General features: G+C 34.2%; 1 pseudogene; it reads right to left on the bottom strand.

The window, feature by feature from the left end:
- Window positions 1–248: 248 nt before the first annotated feature.
- Window positions 249–315, bottom strand: LOC112827006 (U4 spliceosomal RNA; annotated as a pseudogene).
- Window positions 316–18,026: the final 17,711 nt, after the last annotated feature.

Genomic DNA, 18,026 nt, shown 5'->3' with positions numbered 1-18,026 from the left:
ATCTGGAACTTTCCAGGACTTGAATCCACCTTTTTAAAACTAACTCCCTCTGGGGGCACCTGGGTGGCTCAATCGGTTTAGCGACCAACTCTTGGTTTCAGCTCAGGTGATGATCTCAGGGTGGTTAGATTGAGCCCCCCCCACCCCATCTTGGGCTCTGCGCTCAGTGAGGAGTCTGCTTGAAGCTTCTCTCCCTCTGCCACCTCCCCCCAACTCACGAGCAAGTGCTCTCTCTCTCTCTCTCTCTCTCTAAAATAGCAATAATCGCGCCTCGGATAAAACTCATTGGCTACGATACTGCCACTGCGCAAAGCTCTCTCTCTCTCTAAAATAAATAAATCTTTAAAAAAATCCCTCCCTCTTCTACTTCAATCATTTATATATTTTTAGAATATATATTTATTACCTATTAATATCAGGAGCTCAGCTTTCCATTGTGGGTACAGTTGCCTAATGGTCCCTCAATGCCCAAAACAATTGGTGTAAGACCTATTCACAAATTTCACACAGCCCCATAAATACCTAGGTCTTCTCTCCATAAAGCTTGAATCACTTTTATTTTGTTCATGTTGCCCTAGTACACTTTTAGTACTAAATTTCACATCCTTCTTTGTCCTAAGTTCTATGGCTCATACCACTTTTTCTCTCTTTCCCCTAATAGTTCAATTTTCCTATCAGGCATAAATGTGGTACATATGGGCTTTTTTTTTATTGAGTAGACTATTACTTAGATTTATAAATCCCTCACAGTGTGCCAAGTGATCAGGAATTGCATTCTAATTGTATCCAAGTCCACAAAATTCACTTGATAACAAGAACAAATGCATTTCAAAAGGTCATTAACTTTTCACTTTCTTTTGTAGCTTTAATACAAAATATTATTTGTAGGACCCTTTTGATGCCAAACGGAAACTCTGTTCTTTGAGTTGAGAGAAAAATTTACTTCTAAATATTTAAGAACACTAGGTAAAGAAAACTTGAAAACAAGTTGGGAAGAGAAAGAGTGTACATTTATATTTTTTTTTCAAGAAATTCACAATCTAATTAAGGTTAAGTCAATCCACCATTCTTTTCTAGAATCTCTTAATCAGGTGCTCTTTGCATTTTTTTTTTTTCTCAATTTGAACATGCCTATATCTCCTAAGCTAATGAACTGTATAGTTACAACTAGTCTGCTGTGCTAAAAAGACAGACTTTCCAAATCATCAGGGCTGTTTGGGTAACATAAGTCAATTTAATTTGTGTAAAGTAGGTCCCTATCAGGGTTTTCTGCTGCAGGTCTTTTAATTTCCCTATAGGTTTTTAACTCCATGATGATTTTTTGTAAGTAAGAGTTATGTACCTCAGGACATTAAGTTTGTCAGGAAAAGTGCCACTGCCCACACTGCTAACAGCAAACTAAGAGTTCTCCCTAAAATGCTGTGGCATTTCTCAGAGTTGAAAGCAGAGGAGTCTAGGCTTTCCTCTATAGTAAATACACCACGCTCTGAGAAAGGTAATTCACCTGATTCATGAGCCAGTGTTTGCACTTGATAGAATCAATAAACAATCCTGTATTTTTGAAAGGTTTCAGCTAATGTAGAGAACTACCAAATTTGACACCATCCTTAAATTGAGGCACTTTTTTTCAGTGGCTGGCAGTGCATGAAATGTCTTTCATATGCAAAACGGTCAACATTAGAAAAAAAGAAAGAAAAGAAAACCCAACAAATAAAACAGTGCTCTGAAGTAAACAGACCATACTTCTGGCACTTTGTTCCCCCTATTTGCTGTTTTGTAATTCAAATGATTGATTGGTATTATTACATATTATGGAAGGTGGCATGTAATGGCAGATCTTTTAAAGGAACAACTTTATAGGGAAGGGATGATTTTCACTTTCATTGATCTGTCTGTGAGTTGTAGCTGAAAAGTATGGTAGTTATGCTTATCATTTTGGATCACTGAAATCTTCAGGAACACCTGAAAGGACAATGATTCTTGTGCTGGTCAGGACTGAGTGTATTAACACACTCATTTAAACCACTCTTTATCCCCATATAGATCACTTCTTGTTATTGTTGACCCTTGAACAATACAGGTGTTAAGGGTGCCAACCCCCAACACAGTTGAAAATCCACCTATAACTTTTGACTCCCTAAACACTTAACTACTATTAGTCTACGTTTGACTAGAAGCCGTACCGATAACATAAACTGCCATTAACACATGTTCTCTATATTATATGTATTATTACTGTAGTCTTACAATGAAGTAAGCTAGAGAAAAGAAAATTTTGCTAAGGAAATTATAAGGAAAAGAAAATCCATTCACAGTACTATACTGTATTTATTGAAAGAAATCCACCTAAAAGTGGGCTCACGCAGTTCAAAACTCTTGTTGTCCAAGGGTCAACGATACACTGTAAATGAAGGGATCTACTACAAATGAAGTTAAAGAGTAGAATTCAGATAAGATCCAGTAAACATATATGTATTCATCATAGGATATTTATTCATAATACACATATCAGGAATAGCTTATATGACTGTATAGTGCATATATAATTAGAACACATTTTCTGTCAGGGATCAGTAATTTCAACTCTTAACAGGTAAATGCTGACCCTACACTCCTTAGAAGCTCACACTTTCAGAAATGTCTAAAATGTTTTAAAATATGTTTATTTGGGAAATTTTTAAATGTATAAAAAAGGTAGAGAGGATAAAAGAACTGGACGTACCCATCATCTACTTTCTATAGTTGATATGTGGCCAGTTTGTTTTATCTATAACCTGATCTACTTCCATCTCAAAGTATTTGAAGCAATCCTAGACATCACAGCATTTTACCTATAAAAGTTCTTACATGCATTCCTAAAATCATGGACACTTTATAAAATGTAACTACTATTATCACATCTGAAATACAATAATAATTTCTAAATGGTATCAACTATTAGGTAAGTACTTATATGTCTTTGAGGGTCTCATAAACGTCTTCAGCTGTTCATTTATTTGTTTGTTTCTTTGTTTTGACAGTTGTATGTGTGAATGGGGACCCAAATCAGTGTATAAATTGCAACTGAGTATTATGTCCTTTAAGGCCACGTAGACCCACAGCAGCTAGTATCTTTTAGGATAAATTTTTACCACGACTCATGACAATTATAAAAATAATTCTGAGTTTTGGATTCACTCAGTGGAATAATCAGATGTAAAAATTATTTATTAATCATTTAGAGAGCCATATTGTGAGTTTATAATAAATGTCATATGTAATATTTTTAACTGTTTAGATAATACAGCACTCTATGTACTTCAAGAGAACATGACACTGGACAAAAAAAGACTACTCCTCTAATTAGCAAACGCAGGTTGAGGTAGCCCTTAATAAAGTTGTGAACTTTGATTAAAAATATACATATTCATATATATGAATATGTATATATTTTATGAGCATGTATTAATCTAATAAGCAGAAAACCACAAATAAAAACAAATCATGGTCAGTAAAGTATGTCATAATTATTTAAAATTTTTTTAACATAATGAAAGATAAGTACAGCTTTAATTTATCCATCCTTATTCATACAGATGATATATGAATTAAAGTAATGAAAAGACCCACTATTACAGATGAAAAGCATGGTCAGAGTTTTCATCTGGTTATAACTTCCTTTCTGAACTCTGCTACTCAGCTCCAGCCATAGCGTGACACCCCGTGGATAAGAACCAACTCGTCTGGTCAGGTATGTGTCAGAAAATTGCCCAGTGTCTTCAGGCTGCCATAACTGACTACTGGTGCTTGAGCAGACAGAGCAACTGCAAGGAGTTTTGGAGTATGCCATACAATGGTATATTATTTGACAATAAAATGGAGTGAAGTATTGTTACATGTTAAAATGTGGATGAACCTTGAAAATATTGTGCAAAGTTAAAGAAGCCATATACAAAAGAGCATACACTGTATGATTACATTTATGTAAAATTTCTAGAACAGGCAAATCTATAGAGATAGAAAATAAATTAGCTGTTGCCTACCACTGGGATAGATGGATAATGTGGAGTCACTGCAAATGGATATGGGGTTTATTTCTGGGGTGATGAAATGTTCTAAACATGGATTACGGGATGATTGCATAGCTCTGTGAACTCTGTAATTACACTAAAAACTAGATTATATGAATTAGTTATATACAAAAAGCAACTAAAGCAGAACTTAGGAAAAAATTATATTAGAAAAGAAGAAAGGTGTCATCTGATCTAAGTTGCAATCTTAATGAACTTGAAAAAGAAGTACAAATTAAACCCAAAACAGGAAGAAGGCAGTAAATAATAAAGAGAAGAGCAGAAATCAGAAAGAGAAAACCGGAAAATAGAAGTCAATGAATTCAAAAGCTGATTTTTTTCTCAAATTGACAATAAAATCGACAAAACTCTGGCCAGAGAGATGAAACAAAAGGAAAGGAGAGGAGGGAAAGAGGATGGCAGACAGCAGACAAATTACCATGTAAAGAAGGAGAGAGGTAACTTCATTACAGATTCTACAGGTAATAAAAGTGTTATAATGGAATATTAGGAAAATCTCATGTCAATACATCCGGCAAATTAGATAAAATGATGAATTCATTAAAATACACAAATTAGCAAAGCTTACTCAAGAGGTGAATGCCCTCTATTAAATAGCCCCATGTCTAGAGAACTTTGCTTGTGAATTCTACAAAATTTTGTCAGAAACCTCTCAATTTTACACAAAATCTTTCAAAATATCGAAGATGAGAGAAAAATACCCAATTCCATCCATGAAGCTAGCATCACTCTGCTACTCTATGAAACCACACCAAAAAAACTGGAGACTAAAAAGCCAAACAAAAACCACAACAATAACAACAACAATGTAACAATAATCCCAACAGAAAGAGCATTTGGAAAAAAAGTCATCCATTTATAATAAAAAATTTCAGCTATCTAAGAATAGAAAGGAAATTTCTCAACCAAATAAAGAGCATCTACAAAAATTTATAATTAAGATCATTCTTAACAGAGAAAACCTGAATGCTTTCTCTTAAAGATTGGAAAAAGGGCAAAGAGAGCCACACACAGTACTTCTGATCCTAGACAGTGCAATTGGATGACAAATAAATATATACATGGAGATTCAGCAAAATTAAAAACTATTTTCTCGGGCGCCTGGGTGGCTCAGTTGGTTAAGCGACTGCCTTCGGCTCAGGTCATGATCCTGGAGTCCCGGGATCGAGTCCCGCATCGGGCTCCCTGCTCGGCGGAGTGTCTGCTTCTCCCTCTGACCCTCTTCCCTCTCGTGCTCTCTATCTCTCATTCTCTCTCTCTCAAATAAATAAATAAAATCTTTAAAAATAAATAAATAAATAAAAACTATTTTCTGTTTGAAAGACAATGTTTTGTACACAAGTAGTCCAGCTTTTTATTGGGAGAATATATTTGAAATACACATACTTAATAAAGAGTCGTATCAAGAATATATAAAGAACTCTAACATATCAACAATAGTCAAATTATGGGAAGAGCCCAAATGTCCATGAACTGATGAATGGATAAAGAAGATGTGATATGTATATACACGCACACAATGGAATATTACTCAACCATAGAAAGAAAGAAATCCTGCCATTTGCAATGACATGGATCGAGCCAGAGTGTATTATGCTAAGCAAAATAAGTCAGTCAGAGAAAGACAAATAACCATATGATTTACTCATATGTGGAATTTAAGAAACGAAACTGATGAACATAGGAGAAAGGAAAAAAAAAAGAGAGGGAAGCAAACCATAAGAGACTCTTAACTATAGAGAACAAACTGAAGGTTGATGGAGGGCAGGTGGGTGGGGGATGAGCTAAATAGGGGGTGGGTATTAAAGAGGGCACTTGTTGAAATGAGCACTGGATGTTATATGTAAGTGATGAGTTCACTAAATTCTACTCCTGAAACTGGTATTACACTATAAGTTAACAAACTAAAATTTAAATAAAAATGAAACAAGCAAACAAAAATAATGCTGCAATAAACAGGGTACATATTTAAAAAATTAAGAAGAGGAAGAAAAACAATTCAGTGAATAAAAATGGGTGAAATTTTGACTATTCTACCAAAGATGTGTAGAAGGCATGATCACTAAAAAGCTCTTCAATATCATTAATCTTTAGGAAAATAAAAATAAAAACACAATGAAATACCACTACATACTTGCTAGAATGGCTAAAATTAAAAACATTAATAATACTAAGTTTTGTTAAGCTAAAGGTTGTGAAGCAACTGGAATTCTTATACATTGCCAGTACAAATGCCAAAGATTACAACCATATCGTAAAAACATTTTGGCATTTATGTATGAAGTTAAGTATATACTTACCATGTAGCCAGTAATTTTATTCTTGAATATTTATCCAAGAAAAGTGAAAACTTCTGTCCCTACAAAGACTTGTACTCAACTGTTCAGAACAATATTATTCAAAATTGGAAAGAATCCAAATGTCTGTCAATTGTTGAACTTATAACCGATATCTAGAGTGTCCATACAGTGGATACGATTCAGAAATTAAAGGAATTAATTATAGATTCACCAAAAACATGAATACATCTCAAAAGTATTATACTATGTGAAAGAAGCCAGTTACAAAAACCATATGTAAAAGACAAAATTATAATGATAGACAATAGTGTGGTGTTGGCACAGGCCAAGTAGTGTGAGGAGAGGACTGAACTCAAAAAAGCAAGAGGGAACTTTTTGGAGTGTTGAAAACATTCTACCTCATGAGTTTGGTAGTAGTCACAGGATGGCATCTATTTGTTAAAACTAACCTATTTTGCACTTATAGTTGATAGATTTGATAGATAAATAAAATTGACCAAAGACACAAGCAACAGAAAGTGACAGATTAATTCAATGAAATCACTAAAGACAAGAAAGAATGAATTGTTCCTACATGCAATGTCGTAGCAGTATGTGTTTTATATATTGTTACATTAAGAAAACAAGACACGATAGACTATAATTTCATTTCTGTTTTAAAAATAGGGATTTTCCGTGTGAATATGCAAATATATAATCATACATATGTAGAAAACATGTCAAAAATTTTCTCCAAAATATATTTCTTGATGATGGCAAGATAGAGCTTTTCACTTTTTATTTCACACAATTCATTACTGTGTGATTTGGGTTTTTATAATGGCTGTATTTAAAAATAATTTCAATAACTTTTTTTAAAGGATCAGTTCATATTGTTAAAATAAAAAAATACCAAATTATTCTTTTATTTTTTTTATTTTTTTTTCCAAATTATTCTTTTAAAGTAATGCTAACCATGTGGCAATCTGTGGGATTCTATGGAAGGGAATCTATGGGAAGACTAAGGATACATTTGTAGATGTCCTTAGGTGGATCCCTGCCTTGGGAAAATTCTCTAACTTCCAAATCTAAAATTCCTCCTTGGAAAAAAATTAGTATTAGTATTATGACATACTACATACATATAACCATTATTTTAAACATGAAATGATAATTCACATATTAAAATTCTCACCTCAGGGGTGCCTGAGTGGCTTAGTCTTTAAGTGCCTGCCTTCAGCTCAGGTCATGACCCCAGGGTCCTGGGACGGAGCCCCACATCAGGCTCCCTGCTCAGCGGAAAGCTTGCTTCTCCCTCTCCCACTCCCCCTGCTTGTGTTCTCTCTCTCTCTCTCTCTCTCTCGCTGTCTCTCTCTGTCAAATAAATAAATAAAATCTTTAAAAAAAATTCTCAACCCAAAATGTTTATTTCCTTCTTATTCTCTTCTTTTAATCTTTGTTGGGTCATTCTCTGTGGAACTAAAAGAAAGTGTATGTGTGTGTGTATGTGTTAGAAATGGAATAATTGAAAAACACATAAAAATACTTTTAACTTCTTCAATTCACAGACATGCTTGAGTATCAGTGCTAAAAATCTTGCAGAGATTTCAAGATTAGTTACAATCATTTTATAAAAAATCTTACTATACTCCCTCAGCTAGTCTCAAAGTACACTAAAGAGACAACACTGGTTATTCAAAATGAAAGCTGTATGTCATCTTTGTGTTTGATGAAGTTCTCAATTTGTTTTAGGTTCTCAACAATAACTTAAGCAGAAACTATTTTACTTTCTGCAAATTACCTAATATCCTTGTCTAAATTAGAATAATCTCTATTTACCTATCAGACAGACACACTTAGATTTCCTGAAGCAAATGGAAAAACCTGTAAAAAAAAAAAAGAAACTGTATTTTTACATGTCATTTTTTTCTTAAAAAAATATTGGAAAGTCACTTGGATGACTCAGTTGGTTAAGGGTCCAACTCTTGGTTTCTGCTTAGCTCATGATCTCGTGGGTTGTGTGATTGAGTCGCAGGGAGTCTGCTTAAAGATTCTCTCCCTCTGACCCTCTCCCCACTCGCACAGCCTCTCTCTTTTTCTAAAATAAATAAATAAATCCTTTTTTTAAAGATTTTATTTATCTACTTATTTGACAGAGAGAGAGAGAAAGCAAGAGAGCGAACACAAGCAGAGGGAGTGGGAGAGGGAGAAGCAGGCTTCCTGCTGAGCAGGGAGCTCAATGCGGGGCTTGATCCCAGGACCCTGGGATCATGACCTGAGCCGAAGACAGACGGTTAACGACTGAGCCACCCAGGTGCCCCTAAAATAAACAAATAAATCTTAAAAAAGTATATTGGATACTGAAATTCTCATGCTTCATCATTATCAATTTTCATCAGTTTCTAAATGTCTGTTATGAACAGTTGCTTTTCATGTATTTCTCTTACATTAGTCATTCCTGTATTTAAAAGTTGCCCATCGAACACATTACAAAATTTCAAGAAATTTGTTTTTGGAAAATTCTACAGTTTTGAAGTCAGTTGTTTTCATAATTTTAGAATACTGTTTGATATTACACTGTAATAGTACTAGAATAAGTTACATCCCTTAACCAACTCCTAACTAAAACCTTTCTTACATTTCCTATTAATTCTTTATGTGCTGGCATTTTTACTGCCATCTTTATTTGTACAGTCATCTATTATTTTTTGCCTTTAATCTAACACCATTCTATATTCTATAAGTATTTTATAAAAAAACAGAATCATGTGTGAACAATTGAAATTTATTTATTCAAAATATCTTAGCACACAACAAAGACAAACATGGATAAATATTTTAAAGGTGAGTCCTTCTCTAATAATAAGTTTTCATAAAACTGGAAATACCAATTATAGTTATTCACTGAGGTTTAAATTCTTGATTTTTTCTGGTGCTAATAACCAAAGACTCTACCCTGATCCCCAGAAGTTCACGGTTTTCAGTCAGATACACATCTCAATTATTTTCCCTTTTAGCTCAATACAATGGAATTTTTTTTTTAATCATTACCATCCACATTCTCTCAAATGAGATACCAGAAGCTTTGCCTAATCGGGTAAATCACTAGTTTGTACTGAGTCAGAAACCAATCAGAACTTCTACTTTTAGTGATAGAAACACCAAGAATTGAAGCAGTTAATTTTAGAAATAATTATTTATTCAAATGTAACCCAAATGATAAAGCTCAATCTGCATGCCTAGGATGTAACTTTCATACTTAAGTAAAGGCACTTTTAATTTTTCTCTCTCCTTTTCCTTTGATTATGCTTAAAATCTCCAGATTGCATTAAAAGCATGGTAACTGTTTTAGTATCTTTCTAATTTTAATTCAGTTTCAATTAAGAGCTGATTGTATTGATAATACTTTGTTTCATTTTTAGGTCCAGATATTTTACTATGCTTTCTCCTCCTGAAAAAAATCAAATATTTAGTATCCTTGCAGAAGGATACTAAATTCTCTACATAATAAATTAAGAATAATAATTTACATGCAGAATAAATTACTATCACTCAGTTCCTGGAATTGTATCATTCAAATAGTTTCAATTGCAAAAATTACCTGTAATGAGTATACCATGGCACAAATATATAACTATTTCACTTGACCTTTCAACCCATGTGATAACATTAAAGGGTGTTCAGGAAGAAATAAAATAAGTCACACACATATGCACATAATACACATGGATGTATGAAGGTAATTTTAATAGTAACATACAAAGATTTTACATTTTTTAATTTGAATTATCAATACTTGCAAAATTGAAAGTAAATATAGATCTAGAACATATCCAGTTTATTCTGGCCTTCTGATTTTTGCTTAGAATTCCATGATTTATGATGTAAATGTATTTCAAGCTCAATTATTGCATTGCAGTGCATTTAAAATTCATTTTACATGTATTAACACGACATAAACCTATAGTCATAGAAGAACAGGCTTACTAATTTAAGAAATCCTATCATTGTTTCCTAAGGCTAAAGCCCTATCTATTATGCTGGGAGTTTTTAGGGACTGGGCATAAAGGCACACATATTTATGTTTTACGTATGTATGTTTTACCTGAATTATTGGGTTCAAAATTCTTAAATGTTAATTTCTTCCACATTTCTTATTACTGATGTTCCTTAACTGAAATTTTAAGAGTGCATTTTTGTTCTGTTTTCTTTTCCAGGGTTTCCTAGCTAACAATTATCCCCAGGAATTTCAGTGATAGTCACCAAATACACTGATTTTTACAGATTTGAGACACTTTATTTTCTGTCAGTTAGACTCTAAAGACCAAATGGTTTTCAGCTTATTCTTGTATAATTATGTATTGTAGGCTTAAATAACATATCCTAAGTGGTTTTGGAGATGCCTCAAAGTAGATGATCTTTTCTGCCCACTTTAAACTATAATGAATGTGGACATGACTGCATGCTAATTACTTTTCTGGAAGGATATGAGAGTATTTCAAGCATAGTGATCCATCTATGAATGAACATATTTCTTGAACTTTTACATGCATTTCCAGGGGTTGAAAAAAATCCCCAAATTTAGCAATTTCTTATACATTTCCTGAATCATAAAATACTAGAGATGATAGCTAATGACTCATTCACCGAATATTTTTGGGTATTGACTCAAAGCCAGGCACAGTTTTAAGTGTTTAGTAAAGGTGTGTGAGACCTTATTCTATTGGTGCTTTCTTTCTAGTGAGTAAAATATATTTCTGAAGTAAAAATATTCAAGCATAGGTGAGTATATAGATAAAATATAGATAAAATAAAAGTATATAGATAAAATATAGAGACCTTATTCTATTGGTGCTTTCTTTCTAGTGAGTAAAATATATTTCTGAAGTAAAAATATTCAAGCATAGGTGAGTATATAGATAAAAAAAATTCAAGCATAGGTGAGTATATAGATAAAAATGTGCCTTTTTTTTTTTTTTTCCTTTCAGAAAACTTTATTTAAGCAGGGGGGGAAAAGCACAACATATTTTTTTTCTTTTAGAAAAACAGATAGGTAGACGTTTTTAAAAAAAATATAGCATAGTGTACAGGGGAAATATATTTTGTTAGTATGATCTTACCAATAATGTAATGGAAAGGCTGCTATATTGAAATACATTTGGCTTCCAGCAAAGAGGCACCACTGTGATGGAAAAAAAAAAAACCAAAAAACAAAGAACAAAACAGCACCAGGGCTAATTAACCAAACCTCCTCCCAATTTCTTCTGAATACAACACAAGGATCCTTGCCCCAACCTCTACACATTTTAAAGGAAATGTTATAGGATATCAAATTATTTTAAATGTGTTTTCCTACTCTATAAACCTTACCTGGACTTTCTACCTAAGGGGAAAAAAGGAAATGTGAATTTAAAACACCTGCCCAGTATGGTGGGTAGGGTAACCTTCTTAGGGTAACCTAAGAAGAACATTGAGGATGAAACTTACATAGGCACCTCAGGGATGGTCTCTATGAAGAGCAGTGTTTGAGCTGGGACTGGAAGAAGAGAGAGCTAAAAATGGGAAAATTTCAGGGATGTCTGGGTGGTTCAGTTGGCTAAAGCATCTGCCTTCAGCTCAGGTCATGATCCCAGGGTCCTGGATTGAGTCCCACATCCGGCTCCCTGCTCATCTGGGAGCCGGCTTCTCCCTCTCCCTCTGCCTGCCCTCCCCCTGCTTGTGCTCTCTCTCTCTTTGTCAAATAAATAAATAAAATCTCTTAAAAAAATGGGGAAATCTGAGAGAGGCATTCAGGTAGACATGATGTCAAGTTCAAGTTGCCAAAGACACAATGATAGACTGAAGAAAGGCCAGTGGGTACATGGTAGAGAGTAGTGTTATGGGATGGTGTGGGGAAAATATGAACAATGTGTGCAAGCTCTTCTTTGTGGGACATGACATGGGTTTGAATTTTATGCAAATAGTCATGGGGTGTCATAGGCAATAGCTTAGTCATGATGTGATCCAATTCTATTATGAAAATTGCTATTCACCTAACCCAAACACTCAAAACATCAGATTCTGTGCCAAACCAACAGTGGGAGCCACTTGACATTCTATTCCAGTTGCTCAGTACATACAAATATTTATGAAAATAAGTGTTTTTCCACATCATGCTCCCTATCTGATATTGTTACTTTTTAAAAATGGTATCTTTTTATTTAATTAAAAATGAGTATTTTATTTATGGTGTCAGTCCATTTCCTTTTACCTTACTTAGCATAATCATTTACTAAATTGTATAATTATAAAGGTAAAGCTAAAGTTCTTCCAATATTAAGTGTTATGATCTTACAGATAATGTTCATATCCTAGCTTGGTGACCAATGGACCAAAAAAAGATTCTAAGGTGAGGAAAAATTAATGACAGTCTTGAAATGTTCTTGTACAGGCCTCATCTCATTATTCAGAATTTGCTATGGGCTAATGATTTAGATCATTTAATTAAATTGTTTGTTTACTTGTTTGGCTAGGTCATTGCTTAAAAGCATTTTTATCCATGTGCAGAAGGGAGAAAATGAGGAAAAGACATATTAATCAAAGAATTAGTCTAACCAGTATATCCTGAACCTAAGAGCCTTGCTGTTGTGGAATTTATAAGATATTGTGTACTGCCTTAAGGAGCTGAGCAAAAGCTAGTGTCTGCTGTTCTATGTGTGAGGACAGCCTGAACTTCCTGTATAATTTTACATAATTTGCATTTAATGTGGTTATTGATATGTTTAGATATTAAGCTTTCAGCTTGACATTTTTTTTTCTATTTGTTCCATTTCTTTTGTTTCCCCTTTATTCTTTATCTACCTTCTCTTTGATTGACAATTTTTAATAATTTCATTTTATTTGGGGAGGGGTTACATATAACTTTTGCTTTTTCACCCTAGTAGTTGCTTTTGGATTTGTAGTATAGATCTTTAACTCATCACAGTCTACCTGTAAGTGGTGTTATGCCACTTCACACAGTGCAAGACACTTAAAGTAGTAGATTTTCATTTGTCTTTTCCCACTCATAGGTTTCTAGGAGATGGGTATGTAGAAAGAGCCCTCTGCATTGTGATGAAAAATCGACTTGTAAAACATCACTAAATTACAATATACATGGACATTATTCCAGAAAAGCAAGTGTTTTCTTCACTTTTCCTCTGACTATAATTTATTATTTAGCTCAAGCTATCATTAGGCAGATGTAAGGCATTGTTTATTGTTTATTTCAGGTATTTGATGCCTATAAAAATGGGCCTAATAAATCTCTGAATCACAAATCAATCACTTTACAAATCACTTCTGATAGAAAATTTTCCTCTGAGTTATCCCAGAAAGTTAACTTTGTTAGTCAATTCGTTTTGTGTATTATCATAGTTTGGGGGGGGGGGAGAAGATCTGTAGATATAATTAATTTATAAACAGGATTATTGTCCTATTGATTGGTAATATTTTATTATTTGTTTATTAATATTTATGGCCATCACAATCACATATACACAAAAAGATCTGATATAATTTTCTGGGAGAGTAAATAACAATAAATGTAGTAAATAAACTAAATGGGAAAAGGACAAAATCAGAAGGTCATGATCTTTCTCTTGCTATGTTGAAAAGAGGTTAAAGGCTCTTGTCTTCAGATTTGAGCCTGTCATAAATTCCAGCAGAGGATCCTAGATTTCTTGATAGAAGAAAAGCACTCCCCAGTTTGCATGGGGAATAAGCCTTGGGTACTCCAATATAGGATGTTTGCTTACATAAAATGTTTATGCTATAATAACTTGCTTGTCCTACCCTGACCCTGAAATTCAACTCTAAAGCAAATTTTGCTATGCAGGACTCTCACACAAAACTGCTTACACATCTGTCATTGTCCTCTACAAGGCAAGCTTTAAGTCTGTACTGTATTTATTATGCAAATTCTTTTGAAATCTGTGGTGCAGGTGCCTCATGCCTTTCAAAATTAGTTTGCATATTAAATGTAGCATAGAAAATGATGGCCCACAAACTTTAGCTGCTTTGGTTTTAATCAGAGACTCTGGAATAAAATGTATTGGATATTCAGGGTAATTCGCACACAATGGAAACAATTAATGGGAAATACTCTAGCACACCCTTTGTTTCATACTATATAAGTTGAAAACAGCAGCTGTTACCCAAACATGTTTTCCTCAATTGTTTCATTTTATTTGAAAAATATCAGAACAAGAAAAAAAAATTGTGCAATCCTTGCTAGAAGCATATTTGTGTGACTGAGTTCTTTTTCATCAAATTTTACTCTTTTTAGAAATATGACCAAATTGCCTCAGGATGTCAAATATAGTTTTCTTTTTTTTCTTTTTTTATTGTTATGTTAATCACCATACATTACATCATTAGTTTTTGATGTAGTGTTCCATGATTCATTGTTTGTTCATAACACCCAGTGCTCCATGCAGAATGTGCCCTCTTTAATACCCATCACCAGACTAACCCATCCCCCCACCCCCACTCCCCTCTAGAACCCTCAGTTTGTTTTTCAGAGTCCATCATCTCTCATGGTTCGTCTCCCCCTCTGACTTACTCCCCTTCATTCTTCCTCTCCTGCTATCTTCTTCTTTTTCTTTTTTCTTAAAATATGTTGCGTTATTTGTTTCAGAAGTACAGATCTGTGATTCATAAATATAGTTTTCTTATGACTGTATAATGAGAATGGGCCAAGGCTTTATGAAAACATTTATCAGAAAAATAAATCATTGGAGCATAATTTTTAAATAGAATGGGTTTAAATAATAAGATGTAAATCAGCAAATAAATCAATGTATAATATCAAGCATTACAGAAATGGAATAATTATTCTAGCTCTTGTTTTTATAAAGAAACCTGAATTACATGACCATGAGTATAAAAATTTATTTTATAAAATACTTGCAGCTTGTGGGGGGATAAGAAGAATGAAGAGACAGAGCATGGAGGATTTTTAGGGCAGTGAAAATGCTCTGTAGGGTACCATAATGATGGATATATGTCATTATACATCTTTCAAAATGTACATAGGATATACAAGACCAAGAGTGGACCCTAGTGTAAACTATGGATCTGGGTAATTATGATGTGTTGACGTAAGTGCATCGATTGTAACAAATGTACCCCTCTGGTGGGGGCTGCTAATGATGGAGGAGGTTATGCATGTGGGGAGGCAGGGGGCTAATGGGAAATTTCTGTACCCTCCTTTCGATTTTGCTTTGAACTTAAGACTGCTCTAAAAAAATTGAATCTTAAAAAAATATTTCCTGGGAATATTTAAATACTACTTAAAAAATAACTCGGAAGTCCCAGTTTCAGCTTCAATATATAAAGAGCTTGGAAGTCATCACTCCATTCTTTCAAGTAGAAGAAGTTAAGTAAACTGAAAATCAGTTACTTTTCTTAGATCCATAGGAAAATGTGAACTTTCAGATAAAACCGCCACTCCAAAATTTGGAGAGATGGGCAAATTAGGAGTTTCCAATACCTGAAACAGGAGCTGCTGGAGCCATTAATCGATAGAACACATAAAGGATGCTGCTGACAAATTGCTGGAGGCTGACTGTGGACTGGCAGAAGAGGGAGAAGCTACTGGGGGTTGGGGGGGCACAGTTAGGGGAGTTGCACATTTTTAAGGATTTAACCTCCAGGAACCCCACCAAGTTCTACTGTGAAAATCAGAGAAAGATTCCCTCATGGCTTTGGCAAGGGAATGGAAAAAGTAATTACTATGAAATATGCTCAAGGGGTTTTTCAAAACAAAACCTACTCTCCCGGGGATAAAGGCTTTATCAGGCCTTATCGAACCTGAGGGAAAGGCATTTCTTTGTCTTAGCCCATGTTAGACTTCCTGTCTCACTTAAGGGAATTAGGGAGGGAGGGGAACTAAAAAAAAAAAAAAAAAAAAAAAAAGAATTGTACAAGGCATAGTCAACTGACATAGGTCTTCTAAAAGACTAATATTAAATCATAAGATTATTTAATGCCTCACTTGCCCGATACCTTACCACCACACCAGTAGAGCTCCAGTGTAACCACCGTGGATTACAGCTCAAAGAGCTGCAAGAAGCAGGTGCAAAGTGGAAGTTCTTAGGGAAATGCAAAGACATCAGTGGAAGTAAAAGCAAGAGTGCCTCTTGTTGAATTTGATGCTTCTGGCTCCTATAGCATAGCTTAGTCACAACCAAACTCCCAGTCAAAATAATGTAAACCTCACACTACAGGCCCATTTTCCTCATTTTTCATTATCCAATGCATCATATCTGACTTTCAGCTACAACAAAAAAATTGGGAAAGACGTGCTAAAAGGCAAGACTAGGAAACAGAGTGAAGAGTCAAGCAAGGCAACCATCACAACCAGACTCAACTATGATACAGATTTTGGATCTAGCAAGAAGAGAGTTTAAAATAACTGATTAAAACGTTAAGGACTCTAATGGAAAAAGTGGACAATGTACAAGAACAAATACCATTTGAGCCAGTAAAAGAATTTGACAAAATCCAGCACCCATTTCTGATAAGAACTCTTTAACAAATGTGGAATGAAGAGGAACTTCCTATACTTGATAAAGTAAGAAAAGTATAGGAAGTAAAGTAAGTAAAAAACTTACATCTAATATCATACTTATTGTTAAGTGCAAGGACCTTGAGGAAGGGATGAACTCAGTAATCTCCAGAAACAGATAGAAATCTGTATGCAGTGTTTTCTCATCTCATTTCATTTGTATGTACATTATAGTTTGTTATCTTTTAATTACACTGAGAAGGCAAAGCACATATCTACCATTTAATTTCAATCTTTATAGCATTCTTTTTTCTTTAAAAAAATGTAGAGTTGGATGAGATGACATCAATTTAGTTGAGACATTTGTCAACATTCCTTTTTCTCCCCTGTATTTCACATTATTCCCATGTATGCTATTGAAACCCAAGTCATAGTTTCATACCAGATTTTTACCTTTATGCTAACAGGGATAATGCTATCCACAACAAGAATCCAGTGTACGAGTCAGTCGCAGTGTGTAATCTTTACATGATTTCTTTCCTATGTAAACCAAATCTCCCATAAAAAAGAGGACAGTGTTTGGGGTATTATTTTATTCATCCATTCATTTTTACCACACCACTACCCAATTTTCATAGCATGTCTTTGCACACCATCGTTCAAGGATCATTTGCTACTCCTTCATGGAGAAGGCACAAGACTGGCTTGAACAGGGCTCTTGTTATATTCACACCTTAATCAGCCTTCATTATCGTTCCCAATCTCCCCCATCTGGTTCTTACCAATGTCCTATTCTCAGTGTGTACCCACTTTTACCTACCTACAGTTTTTGGTAAGATTGACCATCTCTTTTTTTTTTCGTTATTTTTTTCTCCTTTGAATTTTATGGCATTGTCCTTTTTTTGCTTTCCTCCTGCTCTCTATTTCTTCTCCATCTGTTTTTGTCCAGTAATTTTAATTATACCTCAGTACCCATAAAGTGTTGGCACAACTTTCTTTGTCCACAATCTTGCCCATCTAATTTGATTCTCTCTTGGTGATGTCAACCACACTGTGGCCTCATCTATCTTTTCCTCTGCATATGATTCTTTCCTTTTAAAACATAAGCTTCACGAGGGTGCAGATGTTTTTCTAATTTTTTCCCCATTT

The sequence above is a fragment of the Callorhinus ursinus genome, unplaced genomic scaffold (genome assembly GCF_003265705.2).
Source record: "Callorhinus ursinus isolate GAN/ISIS: 27379988/994484 unplaced genomic scaffold, GSC_fseal_2.0 scaffold7, whole genome shotgun sequence".
In the NCBI taxonomy this organism is placed as follows: Eukaryota; Metazoa; Chordata; class Mammalia; order Carnivora; family Otariidae; genus Callorhinus; species Callorhinus ursinus.
The sequence above is the reverse complement of the archived record's forward strand: the minus strand, read 5'-3'. Positions and strand labels throughout refer to the sequence as shown.